The 15,721-nt window shown below is 46.8% G+C and overlaps 1 protein-coding gene across 3 annotated transcripts in view; it reads left to right on the top strand.

The window, feature by feature from the left end:
• The first annotated feature begins 661 nt into the window (after nucleotides 1-661).
• Nucleotides 662-15,721, top strand: part of LOC119197533 (zinc finger protein 516-like) — a 38,776-nt gene continuing 23,716 nt past the window's right edge. For 2 of the 3 annotated variants that reach the window (XM_037453926.2, XM_037453923.2), the window contains exon 1: nucleotides 662-764. The gene's annotated coding sequence lies outside the window, so the exon portion shown is untranslated. Of the gene's footprint in view, nucleotides 765-1,970; nucleotides 3,329-15,721 lie in introns of those variants that run through there. The other variant, XM_037453925.2, reaches the window with a different exon arrangement.

Genomic DNA, 15,721 nt, shown 5'->3' with positions numbered 1-15,721 from the left:
TTATCCAAGAATGAATAATAAAACAAGAATCAGGGACTTGGGTCCAATGGTATATCATTTTTAAATAGTCTTTGGGGCGTATCGTCTTTGTTGAAAAGACAGGGAGTGTGTGTTTTTCTGCTTTAACCCACAAAGCAATCTATTACAGGCTTTATTTCAGTGACACTTTCCTGGATGCCATAGTCAAACCCAACACTGGCTGCCTGAGCGCTGCAAGGAGGTCCATGAGGAAGGATGGCTCTCCAGATTCACAAAGCCATCTATGATTCGATCCCTTTTGTTTGCGTTGACGTCATCCAAAGTTGTCAAACTAGCGTGGAAAAAAAAGTCATCACGGTCGACATTCTCCCACCTCTTCACACACACTTTTTTTTGGAAGTCCCTAACAGCATCAACAACTTTTCGCTGATGAGACAATAGCAGATAGTTCCATTTAATGCGGGAGAAACCATTCATTCGCGGAAAGGGGGCGTCAGGAAGGTAACCAAACACGAACTGAAGCACCCAAACTGGATTTGTATAACGCCGATTGCGATGATAAAAAAAATCAACAACAATAGAGATCGTGACCAATCTATGCACGAAGCAGATCGGCGATGCGCGCGTTGTCTCGGTAAACAACCAATGCCCCCCCCCCGCGGGACAGAATGGACTCGACCTACTCAATCATGCACTTCAGCACACACTGCAAAGAGCATGCGTTCACCTTTAGGATTGCCTGTGCTTCTTGAAGTCACCCTGGATTACTCTTTTGGATGAAGCAGGTACGCACATCTATCGTTTCGTCCTTTTTTACTCGCATGCTCAGTGCGGCGGAGCACGTCGTGTGCTCTGAATGGGAAGTAGGTGCAAGGCGATTGTCGGATCTTGATTTATAAATAGGTTACAAGCAGGCGAAGGGTGTAGTGGTGTTGATAAAAAAAAAAAAAGAACGAAAGAAAGAAAACGTCGTTGACCTCCTGTCGGTGATCATCGCAAAGCACCAGAGCCAAAAGTGTTGAAAATATATATGTATATTTCTTCTACTTTTCCCGTATGCTACGCGGCTGGATACCATTTGCAGCAGTTTATAGTAACACTTGCAACATACGTGAGTCGTCATACTCAATGTCAGGATTTCAAAAGCTGTCGAAAGTCAGTTATTGTTTATTGGATGAATGAGGATTGTTGGGGCCGGGCTCACCGTCCTCCGTCAACATCCCTGGGCTTCAGCAAACTTTCCACCAGCTTCCCCGCACACACTCATCTCTTCCTTGAGTCAATTTTTCTTTTTTGGACAACACACACAATCACCGCAGCATCGGGAGGACAGATTATTTGTGGCAACAAAAAAAAAAAAAAAAAAAGTGCGAGCAGAATTACGGAAGAGAAAGAAGAAAAAAAAAAACACAGCTCAGCGGAGCACATCCAGAAGATGGATGGACGGTGTCTTTTCTTTTCTTTTCTTTTTTTTTAAGAGAGTTTTATTCACTCAGTGTGACTGACACACAGGGTGGAGGTGGACGTAAGGGGAGGGGGGCTCGGGGGGGTTGTATCCTTATTAGGAAGTGGTGTCCTACATAGGCTAATATGCGTGGCTCTGAGCCAGAGCTGCCGCTGAGCAAGGCACAGGTGCCGGGATCCGAAACCGCTGGAAGATCTTTGGTGTGTCGCATGTTTCAGTTATTTGTTCGAGACCTCACAACTCATCTGCATGCGGGGCGCGCGTGATTGTGTGTGTGTTTGAGGTGGGCTGAAACAAGAGGAGGAAGGGAGGGGGGGGAATGGGGGGGGTCAGGTCTTTAGTGTTTGTGGTAGAGGGGGGGGGGGGGGGGGCTGGGGGTTGTTGCATGTACCCCCCCCCCCCCCCCACAACCACCATGTGATGATGCACCTAAAGGATGTGGGCCTGCCGTTGTGGTAAAGGGACACAATGGGATTAAACCGTGGCTCCGTGGGGGGGGAGGGGGGGGGGGGGGGACGTGGTGTCAGTGCAAAACAATCCCAACTAATGACGTTTCCTCTCCAACTCCGCGGGCGGACCAGTACGTGCAGGTGACGGAACCATCGCGAGTCTTTGTGGGCATAAGAAAGCACGCGACCCGATAACAGATGGCGCTATTTATGTTTGCGCACGAATAACCGACTGAGCATGCATGTTGGTGGAGCCGCTATTGTTCAGCGTCACCATTCTCTCTATGCTCCTGTCGGGACACTTTAAAACTAAACACACACACACACACACACACACTGATAGGAAGCGCCGGAGGGACACGTGAAAAACAAAGACGCTGAGTTGTGTGACCTCTGCGGGGTGACAGTGACACAGGGGCTACAACGCGGGGACAAACTTTTTTTTCAGCTTCTCCTGTTCTTTTTGTTGTTGTTGTTGTCTCGCCCTGGTTTTGGTCCCTGGTGTTTTCACACACGGGGCTCCTTCCCCAGCCGCGGGGCGTTCACGTACTCCCGGAAGCTTCACCATTTCCAATAGTGAAGCGTACGGTTTGATCAGAAATGACTCTCATCCTGTGAGATGGGCAGGGGAAGCAAACTGTGATCCTACCTATTGCGCTTCCTCAAAGACGAGTGCATTGTGGGAAATGGAGTGCGCATGTTAAGTCGGGTTTCCCTTTAAACATTTCGTCCCGTATATCAAATATGTATCTCTATAAAGTTGATCATCAAATAAGTGTTTTTTCTAGAATTGTTTTATTCGTCGATTAGTCTCTCAAATGGCAGAAACGACAGCGTGACGAAATAATTATTTAATTATTCATTTTCGTCTGATCACCAAGTTAATTAACCACATACTGTTCTATTGTTTACAACTCTGTTATCAGCATCGTTAGGCCTACCGCGTATGACACATTCATATCAGATATGACTATTTGAAAAAAACGGTGTGTTTACGCACCGGAGACTCGAACCGATGAGCTAACTCACCACAAAAGTCCCATTCTGAATTCCTACGTTTGCCAGTAGGCAGATTTCTGAGTCACGACGTTTCCGACAACACCTGAAGGCAACCGCGGTGAAACGACAAGCAAGAGAGACATAGAAAAACAGCGAGGGGAGAGAGAGAGAGAGAGGGAGAGAGAGAGAGGAACCTGCGTCGCTCTCTGAACACAAGGAGCTAGGAATGTGCAGAGATAATAATAATTACACCCGATCTTTGCAGAGGTGAACCTCGGGTCGCCGTTGTCAGTTGCTGCTCTGGATGATCTCCTCTTATCTCTTCCGGATCTGGACTCTTTTTATTTGCTTTTTTTTTTGGAGAGCTTCACCCCCCCCCCCCCTCCCTCCCTGTTTTTGGAGTTGTAAGTGTTTGAGCACAGCGGTGTTTTAACTGGTAAGGAAGTGGCTGCATATGATAATCCTTGTTTGATATGTTGCTGGTGCTTTCGTCGCGCGCGTCTCCGTGGTCCCCCTAACCCCGCTCACCCCCCCCGGAGTGGACAGAGGACTGATTAAGAACCGAGCCGAAGACATGTGCTGAAGCGGAGATAAGGGTCTTTTTGAGGAATGTCTGACTGATAACAGAGTTGGAACCTTGAAAAATAAAGGGTCACAGTAATCATAGGATCCACTTAGAGGTGTGCGTGTGTGTGTGTGTGTGTGTGTGGGGGGGGTGGGGCACCATTAACATGCAGCCGTGCGGAAAGGGATCGTATGAGGATAATATAGGTGGAATAACACTGTTATAAAGTAGCACAAGAGCGCTATAAACTTAGCACAGCGGCCACCCATTTAATATCAGGAGCCCCAAAACCCATTAATGTCATAATAGCAACACTACATGATTGTCATACTGACCCTTCCTGCTCCGTGTGTGTGAGGGGGGGGGGGGGGGGGGGGGGGGGCATCCTGGAGTGTTAGAGGAGATAAAAGCAAACTTTGCATGGCAGCAAGAAGGGGGTGGGGGGCTGTGACAAGATTTTTGTTAGCACTTCCTCTAAAGTTTTACAGGAATATCATCTTTGACAAACTCGCAGTGTGTGTGTGCGGGATCATCAGACTGGGAGCTTTCTGTTCACTACAGGCCCCCCCCCTCACACTCCCCTCCCCCCATCGAGATTGTCTTTCTGTTGTGTGCTGTTGGTTTTTCTCTCCAGTTGTGCAAAGTTTTTTTTTTTTTTCTTCCCCCTCTGTGTAAGGTCCCATACAGAAAGAGAGATAGAAAGAGAGAGGGGGGGGGGGGGAGAAAGAGGGGGGAGAAAGAGACGTTGTTTGGCAGACCAGGATAACATTGTCTCCTCCATGTCAGGTTTCGGACGTTACATTAGACGTGTCTGCTGCGGCATGAGGCCCAACGGTACAGCACGACACTCGCACTTCCTCAAATCGACTGTCGGCTATAGTCGACCCTTGAGAGTGCCACCTGTCTCCCGTTGGAAGGGGGGGGGGGGGGGGACACATTCAAGCTGTGGCGCTTTGACAGAAAAAAGCTGAATGAAATGAGGGTTTTGTTTTTTTTCCCGGGGGGCTACATTTTCGGGTGGGTGGAGGCAGAGCCGGCACACTGTCGGGTCTGAGATCACTTGTTGAGCGGTGCCAGGCGGGGTGGGGGGGGCGGGCAAAAGGGGAACATGGCCTATGTTTAAAACGTGTCGCGTTGTGGAAGCCTCTGTTGACTCATTCCGATGCGATCCGCCTTCGACGTTGGGTTTGATCTTATTCCCGCAGCTGCAAAAATGGGATTTACAGAAAGTGTAACATTTGATTTTCGCAGATGTCCCATATTCCCAAACGGATCCCCCCCCCCACCCCCCCCCCCCCCCCCCCGAGAGATCACGCATGACTCTGGTGAAGCTTTTCTGTCTTTCTGCTCTCCCTCCACCCTTCTGTCTCTTTTCATACGTTGAATAAGTGCTGTATACATGTGGCTTTTGTCAATAGGGCTGTTTGTCTTCTGTAAGCAGCTCGTGGGCTCACTTCTCCATCGCAGGGCTTATCGTGATCAAACTTTCAACTCTACCAGGACTGTTTATCTCCTCTGGAGACCTTGCTTTTTCTTCTTCTTCTTCTTTTTTTTTTTGTGTGTTTGTTGCAGAGTTCACCCACCCCCTGCCCTCCCCCCTCCCCCCTCTCCCCTCGCTGTATCTGTTGGAGTGAAATCAGCAATTTGTTTTTAGATTTTTTTTTATCCTCTTTTTTTAAATTTTTTTGAATGTAGAAAGTGTTTTATTGGTGTGGTGAGAAACAATGAGCACAAGGCAGGGCTTTGTGGTGGCACAAATGCATTTTTAACCCATGCGAATGAATGGCGCCTCACATTCCACAGCAGCAGGCCCTTTGCTGAATGGCGGCACTAGCTCGGCTGTTTTCATTACTCATTACTGCCTTTTGCCTTTTCGCCACGGAAAGAGTCATTTACCTTCACCAACGGAGAGGAAGGGGGGGGGGGGGGGGTCAACCCTAAATGCATTTTAGGGGGTATCAGTGAGCTTTTTTTGCTTATTGATACGTTTAAGTAAATCCATAAAATTACAGGTTTTTTCCCCACTGTTTTTCACTCTCATTGTGTTGTTATTTTCAGCCAAACCTAAAAAAAAACCCGAAAGAAACTATCAAGTAAAGAGTATTATTTAACGTAATAAAATACTGTGTTTGCATGAATTAAGTTAAATATTTAACACAATAAATTAAGTAAATAACCAGATATTTCCCTCATGACGGGCTGTGGACCACAACAAAGCTATAAGGGAGAGTAAATATTGTAAAGGAGCACTGTGATGAGCACATTTGTCAAATCAACTCCACTAATTGATGTTTCTGCTGCCCCTAAGTGGCCAAAAGATCACTTGATGTATCCTCTGGCCAAATGGTCTTTGAACTGGCCTTAATTGATGCAGCATGTTTTTGAAACCTGGTTTGCATTAGTTCTTCCTATCAGGTGCATCTCCTGCTTAGCGTCTCAGAACTGTCCCCGGGGGGAAATGTCAGCGCCTTATTTGCGTCAAAATCCTGTGTTTTATGTATGCTTAGCGTGGACCAAGGTCTCTGTGGGTGGCTTCCTGCACCTTGTGGAAAGTTCCAGAGCGAGCTGGTGGGTTTGTGAATACTTTAATACTTTTGTCATAGATTTAATCCATTCGGTCCTTTTCAGGGCTTAATCGCCGCCCTGCTTTGGCTTGACTACTTCAGCTCTGTTGAAACCGCTTGTGTTCATTTCTCGTAGCTTTGACCTAGAATGAATAAGAAAAAGGGAAAAAAAACAGAAAACTGAGGTCTCATGCGTCCTGTTCTCTCTGTTTGTTCTCTTCCAGTCTTCCACATTATTAGATCCCGTCTACATGAAAGCGAAGCTGCATCTTCCCTCGCTGCCTTAAATAACTTTCTGTGGCACATTGAGGCTGGAATATATACGGAGAGAGAGGCAGCAAACAACGGCGTCTTGAAGCGGGCCGTTTGTTTTGTCGAGGTAGATGTGAAACAAGACAACGACAAAAAAAACAAAAAAAATACCGCGAGGTCTGGTGTCTGCTCTGCGGTGACGGCATTGATTCCCCCGCTGCATGCTGGGGGGGTTTCCACTCCGAAAGGGCAATCTCTCTGTGTTAGCCTAGAAACACCAAGCTCCTAAGTTAAATTATAAATGAGCCCTCCATGGGAAACATATTGCTTACTGCTTTGTATAATCAGAAGGGATTTACATTTCCTCCTCGTGGCTGCCGTCCCTTCGGTATGCGCAGGCGTCCAATCGGAACCACTCAAACGTTCCTGGTTGCCAATTTCTTTGAAATTCTGCTCACAGACGGGCAAGTAATCCCCTTGTTTTTTTTTCTTCGTCACGCCCCCACCTGCCGCCTCCCCCCCCCCCCAGAAAGGATCAATCGTGTCGCCTTGTCCAGGTAGTGGACTAAAGTAGACCTAACGAAAATGATGTAGTAATCAGAGGATTTACGACAAGGAGAGAGGGGTCAGCTGGTGCGGGTTGGAAAAGGGGGGGGGAGGGGGGGCAGGGATTAAGGCCCAGGGCCCCTTTAGACCTCACCCAGCGCAGGGCTTCAACTGTTGCGAATAGTGATGATTTCCCCCCAAGCTGCAGAGAGTTGATATTCATCATCTGACTGTTTCATTATAAGAAACATAACGGCAATCGTGCAAATTGAGGCAAATTTGCTAAAATTCCAAAGTCAACTGTTATAGGGTGACTAATGAAATGATGTCAATGTCTTCTTTAACACAGGCTCTTTCATTAACGTGACACCAGTTAGAACGCCAATCAGGTGCGGCCATTTTGTTCAACGTGCGTTGCACAAGGCTCATTGATGTAAATATCACGGCCCCATTTGCACTCGTGGTCACCGTTGTTAAACACCGACAGCTCAGAGCAGAGCGGCACAGCGTCGTTTAAATGGGCCCTGAATAGAGACTAAGAGAGAGGAAAAAAAAGTGTGCACCTGTTCTTTCTTTAATTGCGATGATTGGCATGAAAGAGTTCGTTTCGAAATCTTTGATGTCGGTCAGTGCCCCGAAATCGCGGCCCGTCGCAAGCGCCGCGCCTGAATGTTTCAGTAATGAAAGACGATGATCACGTTGGCTGCGAATGGACCTGAGAGCTGCAACAAACACTTCCTCCTCTGATTTAACTGTTGTGTTGTAGCCCCCCCGTCTGAAGTTGTTTCCGAACGGTTTGATCATGGCGCACTCGGTGTACTTTGCGCGGTGAAGCCGCATGGGCGGCAAGTTTCAGTGAATCCTAATTTCATCACACGCGCAAACGCTGGAACGACCAATGGAATCAGAGGTGAACCGCGCGGATGATCGCAGTCGGATGCATCGACCACGTTCGTCAGTTGAACTGCGTTCTGCATCAACAGGCGGCCCTGCAGGCCTGCAGCAGCTTCAGAGCCCCGTGTCACTGCAAATGGATCCCATCAGTTCAATCGATGTTTTTCCCTTGTTTTTTTTTTCTTCTTTTGAACAAAAAGCAAGAATCTCACGGCAGCTTCGGACGCGAGCACTGGCTCCAGCACTGGCACTCGTGTTGATTTTTCCATCTCACACATTATTGATGATCCAATGAAATAACAATCACAAGCACACGGCGCTGAGCTGAACGCGGGCGGATTCATTAGCGGCGCTTATCGGGCCGGGTTTTGAGGCTGACGCGCCTTCACCTTTTTTTCTTTCCTCGCATTCTTTCTACCTCATGTGTGTAATCTATTTATCCTTCTGTGAGGCCGCGGCCTTCTTAATGGCCCTCTTCACATGGGATGGGCCACTCAATGACACAAAAAAAAGCTATGTATGTGTGTTTTGTTGGTGTGGCGGAGGGAGGGAGGGAGGGAGGGGGGGGGGGCATGGCACCCAAACTTAATCCAAACTCACAGCAGCCCAGAGGGCATTAAGGGTTGGTGGGGGTTGGGTGAACTGTTTCCCAAATAGAAAGGCTCCTTTTCTAGCATTGAAACCTTGCAGTTCCAGTTATTAAACACACTCTAAATGGGAATGAAAAAGTCTACACCAAATTGAAGGGGTCCCAAATGATTTCGAACGTTCTTTTTTTTTCCCCTGAAAAGAAAAGGATGCAGATGGAGTCATGCTACGTTCAAGCGGTTGGATGCTCAGGGAGTCTGTAGACACAGTAAGGCGTGTCACTTCAGGAACAGGATAATGCCGCGTTTCATTGAAACACGATTTCTGGCGAGTAGGAAGCAGGAATAGAGCAGCATTGAGCATTAGCAACTTCAGTTGGAAACTAAACAAAGAAAAAACAGGCACACACACACACACACACACACACACATGCAATGAGATGTCCAACCGCCCTCATGAAAGCGCCGTTGTTACTTCATGAAACTACTTTTAAAAACAACACGCATTGCATTACTTTGTCTCTCTCAATTGGTCCCACATCCCCATCCATCGTCGGCATCATTAGTCTGCAGCAGCTCGTGGAGTCAGACCAAGCGGTGGAGAGTGGATGTAGTCCGTGCATATTGAAGGCCGGTGATGTTGCATGTCTGACCAACTTAGGGAAACAAGCTGGAAAAGTCTCCGGGCTACTGCAGCTAATCATTGGGCCCAAAGAGGAAGTGATCGTTAGGCGCTGATGTCAGCCTAACCTTGCCGCGGTGCGCTTTAGTGAGCGTGTGTGTGTGTGTGTGCGTGTGTGTGGGCTATGTATAGGAGCACAGGGCAAGTGCGCATTAAAGTTTGGCCTTTTACTTTCCTCATCATTACAGAGAAAGAGAGAAAGTATTTCTACAAATTTGTATGCCCAAAGAACAATGAATAGAGGCGAGGACTTTTATAAAGGAGCAGGAGAGCCGTACAAAGCTGTCACTGACGTGCCTGCATGCCACCATTGTTATGTGGGGGGGGAAGAGAGGGAGGGCGGACCCGCTTGTATGGAAATATACTTTGACTACTGCCAGCAACGGTTGGTCGTCTCAAAAATAAGCCGTGAGAGTCAATAATGGCAACAAGTGACTTTGTCTGTGCAATGCAAAAGAGATGATCGGCGTAAATATGCGATAGTAAATACTTTTTATACTTAATTTGCTAATACCAGAGTGATGAAAACAAGCGTTAGGAAACAGGGTATAGGGAGGGACAGTTGAGCGCCAGTAGGGGTCAAGGAGGCTTAAGGGTCACCAAGGAGAGAGGTAAGGAGGAGGAGGCAGGTCGCCCAGGGGCTAATGAGCTCACCCCAAATCCACGTATGGATCAGACACTCGGTTCCACTCCACGCACGCAGGCGAGATGAGGTTTGCATCTATCATCTATTCGGAGGGTTTCTATTCAGAGAGGAGATGAAGTACAAGGCTACGCTCCTTTTTATTCCTCTTTCGTATTTATGCATTTAGCTTCTTTTTTTTTTTTTCTTCACAAAAAAACGCCTGTTTACAGACTTAAATGGCACAGGCACCGCCCTCTCAATCGCTTACTTAAGTGTAGTTATGACTACTAATATACATTACATTACACTCAAGGCGGTGGTTGTAGCCCGAGATTTGTTAATGTTGGAAAAACAGATTGTACAGTTCATTTGGGCTTTTTACCAGATGGAGGGATGTATCAAAAACATTGAAGTTGAGAGTACTAGTGCCTGGATATTTCTTTTAAACAACGACTGAAAAAAAAAGAAGCTTTTTTTTCTGCCCTGAGTCTACTTCTTAGTCATAACAAAGGGGTTTTGTGTCCGATGGCATTGTAGTTTCAGTCAGTGACATCAGACCGGTAAATCTCTGTCGCTACTGGCAGATAGCAGAGCTTTAGGAAGCCCGTTGTCTCATCGTACATCGTACATTTCATTCGTTTTTGCATTATTTAGGCCAACCATATGTTTTGGGCTGTTTATCTGGGCCTGGCTCCATTTATTTGATTTGGGATTTTTTCGTTTAGTGTTGTAAAAAAAGGTGATTTTATGCCAGATGATTACAGGCCTTGTCGTTCCTTGTACCTCGTCGAGATTCATGCTCCCGCATTGTGTGTTTCTGTTCGTTACCCTTCCTCAGCTCCCAGCTGCCTCTCTATCCATCCTATTGCTTGGGGCCTTGCAGTCAACTACACAGGGAAGAAGAGACCAAAGACAGGGAGCTTTTTAGTAACCCCCCCTCCCCCTCCTCCCCACCACCACAACACACATAGCCCCCATGCCTCATGTCCACCAGCACCAGCAGCACCTTTTTCCATTGGCTCTTGATGTTTTGTAAAGAATCCCACAGCGCACTCGCACCCACCCTTCAGCCCCCCCCCCCCCCCCCCCTGGCTTCAGTGCCCTGCTCCCACATTGTATCCAGATGTGAGGAGGGTAGTTGAGGGGAGGAAGGTAGGGGCCCATGGTGCACCCCCCCCCCCCCCCTCCCTCACCCCCCCCACACACCTCCCTTACACACCTCCACCTCCAGAAACCATCCAAGCTAAACACTGAGCAAAATTGATTTTGTTGATGTTTTTTTTTTTTTTAAATCCACGTGGTTTGCAGCACTGTGGCCCACCGCGTCGCCCTAATTCTATATTTTAGGGGTGAACAAAAAAAAACTGGTGCCGTTGAGGACAACGGGCTGCGATCATCTAATCCCTGGCCGTATAACTCTATTTAAAGAGCACAGCCGCTAATCCCATCAGATTATAGTTGACCAACTCCACAAAATCGCCCCAATTAACAATGGTCACAAATGGTCACAAAAGCCTGCCTTCTCTGAAAGACAAACCCCAACCCATTTATGGAGTCTTCATTTAATAGTGGCTCTCAAACAAGGAGGCGGCTGGGGCTTGCAGCCCAAACATGGCGGTGACTCCTCATGAAGTGAAAGAGCTGACAACAGGAACAACAAATCTGCATTTCTATGCCAGGAAACATTTGCACTAACTCATACTGAGACCGTCTCAATCTGAAATGCATGTTACCACCCAACTTTAAATGCTTTGTGGTCATTTCAGGTCGTAGCTGGCTGCAGGATATATTCTCACACCACTTCATTTTGAATTCTTATTGATTTTCAGGACTAGGTTTGAGCCTGGAGTCCCACAAGCAGCTGCTATGCTTAGGGTTAAAAACCTGGACAGCAGGCTCCACAGGCACCATTGTCCCAGATAGATCTGAGGCACAGGTTTGTGTGATATACTTGTATGTATTAGAATTTTTGAACGGCTGGTTCCGGCTGCAGAGAATGTTCCAAATTTCTAAAAACCTTTTGAGGAATAGCAAATAATCATTACGCAAATCCCCTGAAACAGCGTTTTTGTTTTTTAACACACAATCAAATTTAAACTTATATAATAGTGATTAATACCAATTACGTCATTAGATCCCTTTAACAATGCTGGTGTGGATTACATCTCCAATAATTGTGTAATCAATCAATCTTCATTATGCCGAACATGTCAGACACACAACTGTCCATGTGATCAATTCTCATCTTGTGTTAACCATTACAGTGACATCTTGCGTATACTCTATGACACAAGCTGAGCTCACGATTGCTGTATTTACAGTGAGACTCATTCTGATGCTTTCATGTGATAATCTCTACTTAAAAAAACATGTTGGATGTAATTGATTACAGTCTGGGTTTCTCTGTTCTTTCTCTGTCAGCTAGACGCTACTATTTCATTTGCTCATCTTGGATTCATTCAAATACCTGCAGGTTAATCAGATGACTCTCTCACTCTCTCTTTGTGTCTTTGTGTGTGTGTGTGTGTGTGTGTGCGTGTGCGCTTAGGAGTGAGTTGTCTCCATTTTTAGTAACCGTCGCTGCGGGGCCCGGGCACGTCGTGTTGTGTAAAGCCGCTCCACTGGTGCGATGTGGAGAGAGTGACGCTGTGCGTAATGCTCCGTCGCTTACTTGTTGTGAAACAGGACGTTTAAAAAAAAAAACACACACACACACCTGCAGGCTGGTTGTTCGGTGGGTCGGTGGGTCGGTCAGTCGTTTTTTTGGAGCTGGTTGACTCAATGGCTGTTTTTGCGCTGCCTGGCTGATGCAGGTAACTCCCGCTGGAAGCGCCTGATCTCTCCGGAGGGGGGTGGGGGGGGAAGCTGTTGATGCAACATTTGCTTTCTTCTGTATTACCCTCCGTTGCTCCGCTGAATTAATAGCTCCTCATTAACTGGAAATCCTGATATTCTGTGGTGCTTTGCACAATTTTCAAAATGGAAAGATGTTCCCGCCACAGATATCAGGCCTTTTGGTTATAGCATCACTGCCAATACGACACCATCGCTGCTACTACTTCTAGTAGCCTATATTTCCAAAGTGAGCCCGATTTATTAATGCATAGACACAAATAGTCCACTCATTGGAGTGTACAATCTGTATTCAAATGCAGTCAGCTGGTGCCTCCGCGCTGACGAGTGTGACGAGGCTCACAGCTGCCAACCTGCACACGTCAGTTATCCCTGGGAGACCATTAGAAACGGATTACTGTGATCTGATAGTAAACTACAACAGAGCAACAATGCATCGACTATACTGTAGTGTCTTTGGGAACTAAAATACCCCATTGGCGTAATGTAGCCCATTAGCAGACAGGTTGTCAGCCTGACATTCATGTCGATGTAGCAGCTGCATGCTTCCAGATGTCGACCTGGTAAATCCACTACCTTCTGAACACGGTAACTGGTGCAGACTGGGTTTTGCTGGCGTGTTTATTGCAAACAGGCGGCTTGAGGAATGCTGCCTGAGTACCGACGCGACGCTGTGATCTGCTTTCCTTAGGCCCACCTGCAGTCACAAGTGATTTCCTCCTTATTCTGCTACAACAATACAGATATATCACATGATTATGTAATCATGTGATATATCTGTATTGTTGTTGTTCTTGAAGTATGTCATTCATGTTGGTGTGTTTGCTGTTTGTCAGCACGGCTGCCGAGGTCAGTTTTGGCAGCTGCTTTCATGAAGATGCCATTTTTGGTAAAGCCTCAAAAGATATATGGGGGGGATTTCTTTTTTTTTACTACTACTTTAGTTTTACAGCAATATATTTCTTACTGAAACATCTGTAAAAACAGTCAGTAAAATATTCTTAAGAACTCATCGTTTCCCACACACATCCCACCTCAACACAAACAGGCAGACACACTGCTGCACAGCCCAGTGTGAGTTGATTTGGGGGTTGAGGGGGTTTTAGTGTAACTAAACCAGCAGATAGTCTCTGCAGAACTGGATTGGATGAATGTTAAGAGAGTGGATCCCGGCCAATTTCCTGTGCTGTGGTCTGCGCTGCAAAGAATATCTGTCATAACAGGGCGTGTAGTCTGCTGCTGAGTGATTCAATCACGCTTCCTTGGAAAAAGTGAGAAAACACCAGATGAAGCAAGTGACCAGAAATACACATTTGTTTTCTGTTCTCATCAGACGGTGGTGATTAATCGCCCCCCCCCCCCCCCCCCTTCCTTCAAATGAAGTTCTGTATGATGGGCGTCTACTACAGTGTGCGGCCCCTCTCTCTCTCTCTCTCTCTCTCCTCCTGTCCGTCTCCCGCCGTCTCTCAGTCAGCCCGTGTTATCCCAATCTATCTCCCGCCGGGACTTTACATCCCTGTTTACCACTTATCTCCCCCCCCCCCCCCCCCGTGCTGCCCTCCCTCTCATTATTTCCTCTGTCTCTCCTCCTCTCCATTGACATGCTCTCTCTCGTCAGACGCTCCCTTGTTTTCCCTCAGTATTACTTTAGAGCTTTGTTGTCCACCGGGCGGGTTAACAAGACGGCACAATTTCATCAATGTGAATCAGGCCCGATAAGACGTGACCCAGATGGGATCCGTGGCTCTTTTTTGTACAGCCATCCATCACGGCGACGTAGCCGCATGGGCTCTCTATCACCGTAATGGCTGTCAGCCTGCGTATGAAAGAAATGTGTCATGTAGCTCCGGCGCGCTCCCTGGAAAAACTCGGTGTCCCGTGTAAAAGACTAACGACGTTTGTTAGTCTCATCTTAGAAGCCCCAGTTCCTGTGTGGCGCTTTCGTTCTTTTTTCATTATTATTATTTTTGGCACTGAAAATCCCGGGCAGATTTTTCAGCACACACACAAAGGCATACACACACACACACACACACACACACAAAAGACAGTCCACTACGAGCTAAATATTCCCTCGCAGACTTATGAATGGCCAATAATGAGTTTGGGTGACCTTTTTGAACTTTTTTCAATGAGGTCACCTATTGAAATTTGATTTATTTCCAATTCTCTGGCTTTGGTTTGCCTAAAATTCCCATGGGCACTCAAAGCATGTCCATAGGGCACAATAGTGGATTTAAAGGCACCACTATGACAGTGCATAACTATAGGTCATCGTTTATCTCTCTATTTTAGTGGACGAGAAAGATACCACTTTCATGTCTAAAGATTAAATGTCAAGGCATCCAAGCTACCCAGCAACCTGTTAGCTTAGTTTACCATAAAAACCTAAATGTTGGGGGGGGGGGGGGCGAGGGGGCAGCAAGCTTAGCTCCATCCGAAGGTAACAAGATCCACTTGATTAACTAGTTGTGTTTGGCTCCGTCTGACTGGTCTGCGAGCTCCAGTTCTACCCGTGACCTTCCTCTGGTCTCTCTGTAGGTGAGGGAATTATTTTCAGCTACAAAGAGTTGCAGCAATGTGCTGGTAATTGAAGTTCTTGTTATAGATGCACGTTTTGGAAAGCCTTTCAACCTTCTCATTGAATGAGGAATTCACAAAGTTGCATAACATGGCAAAGCGATATTATCACAAATAAATAATGGCATTATCTATTGCTTTACAAATAACAACCGTTTCCCTGTGTTTCTAAAAAAGCTATAAATGCTCTTTTATTTTCCGTGCTATCACCCACATTCACACATATCTACACGCGCAGAGGCTTCAATACAATGTACTCTGCACAATAACACGTTTTCCAGGGGATTCAATTGGATTTTACCCACATGTTTGTTTGGAGTTGGGTTGAGCTTCTCCATAGTATGTATGTCTTTTCTGTTGTTGCTGTGTGTGTGTGTGTGTGTTAGTGTGTGTGTATCTGTACTCAAGAGCAGTGTGCGAACCACCTTGCAACAACAACTGCTTGTTGGAGCCCACACATTCTCTCTGTTGTAGAGCCATCAGGAGATTTCTGTGGAAACCCTCCCATCCTGCCTGCCAGTGGGTCTGTGTGTGTGTGTGTGTGTGTGTGTGTGTGTACGTGCGTAGGTGTGTATGTTTGTGTGTGCCAGATCTGTTGCCCTGTTATGTTCTCCCATCTCAACTCTTAAGGGATGCGATCTTCAGATTTTGCCTCACGGTAAAGACAGACTTTTTTGAAAG

Source organism: Pungitius pungitius, chromosome 11, assembly GCF_949316345.1.
Source record: "Pungitius pungitius chromosome 11, fPunPun2.1, whole genome shotgun sequence".
Lineage (NCBI taxonomy): Eukaryota > Metazoa > Chordata > Actinopteri > Perciformes > Gasterosteidae > Pungitius > Pungitius pungitius.
Note: the sequence above shows the minus strand (reverse complement) of the source record. Positions and strands in the feature narration are given on the sequence as shown.